Raw genomic sequence first — 3,404 nt, 5'->3', positions numbered from 1 at the left:
TTCAGAGAACTAATAAATCATATCCTGGGGACTACGCACACAACCAGGAGCAAGAGTATTGTACTAAGCTTTAGCATCACGCTTTAATGAGAACGGAAATAATTTGAGAATAAAGTAATAACGAGTCTTCTCATCATGAGTAAAAAGGGTGGCTATATCATTCAACTTAGTAAGATATGCCACAACAGTTTCAGTTTCATAACCATGGAAAGGATCAGTTTCAACCAAAGTAATTAACTCTAGGTCGACAAAGAATTCATAATCCTTATCATCAATAAAGATAGGTGAAGTAGCAAACTTAGGGGAGCGGCGATTCGGTGCTCAGGTCCAGCTGAACCTGATATCTTAGTCGTTGAATCATGCGTAGGGATGCTGAAAAACGGTCTTGTCGTGTCAGAGGCCGAGCGCTAGAAAATTAAATACGGGGAGTATACCGTGCTGTACAGTGTTGTAAGATGGGCCCTTTCTGTAGGCAGGAGGTCTATTTTAAATCACGCATTGGTCGATCCATCAGGTGATAGTTCTGGGCCGTGGCACCGGACGGTGGCGTCGTGATGAGCCCAGTCGAGGGTATTCGTTCTGATCGCCAACGAAAAAACGTGTGTCGGTGGGGTCGCCCACAGAAATTTGTCTCCCTCGACCGTGAGGACTCATTCCTCTTTGATGAAAATTCTCTTGAAGTTTTGGGTGCGGCGGCGAGTGACCCAACCGGCGGCCGCAGATGGAAACGAACGGATTGGAGCATTTACTAGATCTGGTGGACAAGTGAGTTGTGGGTGTTGTTGGCCCAGTGATGTTCTTGCTTGCAGTATATGAACATGGCTGTCAATTTAATTTTTGTTTGCCGTTGGTGGCGGCGGTGCGTGGGCTACTGGCAGGTTCCGGCCAAGGAGGTCGACGAGAACATAGCAGCCGCATCCGCTGCACCTGGCACTGGTCCCGCCTCGTGGACTCCAATTCCCAGCTCAAGCTGATTCCAATGGCGATTCCGGCTGTGTGCATGTGGTTGGTGCGGGGCTTCAGCCGCAGAGTGGAGAAGAAGTGCGACATAGGAAGAAAGCGTCGCCCGCGTCGCCGATTAAATCCACGGTGAACCTTGCAGCAGCGAGGTGGACAAAGAGGTAAAAGTGTTTCCTGTTCTATAGAAGTTGTTCTAAACCACTGAATCCATATACTAGATGCTCCACGCGATTAGTGAATAAGTTGTGTTCAGTTTCTTAACCAGAAAGAATCAGGCTACCTGATTTGCATTGGAATAATGACAGCGGCATTGGCGTGATTTCCAAAGACTTTGGTTCAGTTCAGTTTATTAATTACAAAGATCATGTTTGCAGGTTACGGCTGGGCAGAGTGCACCTCCAGACGGACTCCTTGCGCTTCTCCGACGAAAACGGATGATAAGGAAATTCACTGATGAGCCAACAAAATGTGTAATCCAGCATGAGTTGTGGATTAGTTTCGAATCTGAAGTACTGCTGTAAGTGAGTGCCCACTTAGGACGGCTCAGAAATTTACCCGAGCCGTTATCTGAACTCTTGTCCAGTGCTGGCTGTTGGGCCAGCTACCCGTCTTAATGACTGGCTCGTTTCCTTTTTTACTATCCAATACGGATGGTGTACAACCAATAATACATGTGGTGACGCGAATCTCTATGTAGCTGAGTGGCTTAGATTTAGGGTGCATCTGAGCCCAGGCTCAGAAACAGATTTTCGCAAACTTAGGATCATATTTCATTCTAGCATTCAAAGATTTTTCTTTATACTTGCATAATAATTTCTCTAGATCATCTCTATCCTTGCAAGCAAGAATATCTCTAGTTGTCTCCTCATTCATAACATAACCTTCCGGTACCTTAGACAATTCATATCTAGGAAGGCTAGTTCTAGCAGGTGTTTCAGGAGTTTCAGTTTCAAGCTCATCATCAGATTCAACAACATCATATCACAATTGGGTAGGACTACTTAATGTCACATGCATCTTTGTCATATGCATCAGAGCAACAGATACGAATGAAAGTATTCGTGTGTACATGATGATTTCTTGCAAATAATTATGTGCAATAAGCAAGCTATCATCATGCACATGAGTATGATGCATATAGTTACCTAGTTTATTTGAACTCTCAACGCCAAGAACTTTAGAATGAGATCCCTCTTGAATACACTTCAAACATGTTTGAAATTGAACGTTTGAAATGAGTGAAATCAATTTTCTCAAAGGAGTGAAATAGTTTTTTCGATTGAGTGAAACCAGTTTTCTGAAATGAGTGAAATTTGTTTTACATACATATGAAACAATTTTTCTGAAATAAGTGAAATAGGTTTTTTGAATTGGGTGAAACCATTTTTTTTAATGAGTGAAATATATTTTGCATGTGTATGATTTTTTCTGAAATAAGTGAAATGTTTTTTTAAGTGAGTGAAACCAATTTTATGAATTGACTGAAATCATTATTTGAATGAGTGAAATCATTTTTTAAATGAGTGAAGTATAATATTTTTTAAATGAGCGAAATATGTTTTATGAAGCGAGCACTTTTTTGTGAATTGATAATTTTTTGAATTGAGTGCAATCCCTTTTTTGAAATACTTGAAATGAGTTATTTGAAACGAGTGAAATCAAATGAGTGAAGTTAGTTTTAGGAAATAATTCAAGTTTATTTTTATTTAACATATACTAGCTTCTTGAAAAAGAACATTTTCCTTTTGAAATGAGTGAAATTAGCTTTTGAAAAATGTTTTTCTTTAAATTGAAATGACTGAAATCAGTTGTATCAAATGAGTGAAATCAATTGTTATTGACTGAAATCAATTTTCTGAATGTGTGAACTAAATTTTGGAATGAGTGAAATCCATCATTTTGAATGGGCCCAAATCCATCTTTTGAAAATGAGTGAAATATGTTTTCTCAAAATCAGTGAAATATGTGTTTCAAAATTAGTGAATTTAGTTCTTTGTAAATGAGTGAAATTAATTTTTGAAATTAGCAAAACAGTCAAAAACACTTGTATGAAATAGCGAAACAATATTATGTTTTATGAAAGAGATTCGAAAGATAATTAAAATATATAAAACAAAAAGTAGTTCAAATATAGCCCAAAAAGTTGGTGAAGTACGTTTCTCACAAAAAACGTGACCTAACCCAAATTTACGCCGATGAAGTCACAATAGTTTATTAATTACGTGCTTTTGGATAATCGAAGCTTAAATTTAGAGTGTGTATACATTGACCAAAGTATTACAATGTTTTTAGTATTTATCAGTTATTTGAAAATAGGATTCGGATCAGTCGATTCCGCGTGGAGCGGTAGTATAGCCCCGAGATGAGATGTGGGCGATGCGGCCAGCCATGACGTCTCTCACAAGGTCAAGCCTTGTCGGAGACAAAGACAACACAGATGTCCA

The 3,404-nt window shown here is 39.1% G+C and overlaps 1 long non-coding RNA gene across 1 annotated transcript; it reads left to right on the top strand.

The window, feature by feature from the left end:
* The first annotated feature begins 637 nt into the window (after positions 1–637).
* LOC123049706 (uncharacterized) lies at positions 638–1,639 on the top strand. The gene is made up of 3 exons (XR_006423639.1): positions 638–765; positions 879–1,121; positions 1,335–1,639. It is a non-coding gene; the product is annotated as an uncharacterized lncRNA (long non-coding RNA).
* The last annotated feature ends 1,765 nt before the right edge of the window (positions 1,640–3,404 follow it).

This window comes from Triticum aestivum, chromosome 2D (genome assembly GCF_018294505.1).
Source record: "Triticum aestivum cultivar Chinese Spring chromosome 2D, IWGSC CS RefSeq v2.1, whole genome shotgun sequence".
Taxonomy (NCBI): Eukaryota; Viridiplantae; Streptophyta; class Magnoliopsida; order Poales; family Poaceae; genus Triticum; species Triticum aestivum.
Note: the sequence above shows the minus strand (reverse complement) of the source record. Positions and strands in the feature narration are given on the sequence as shown.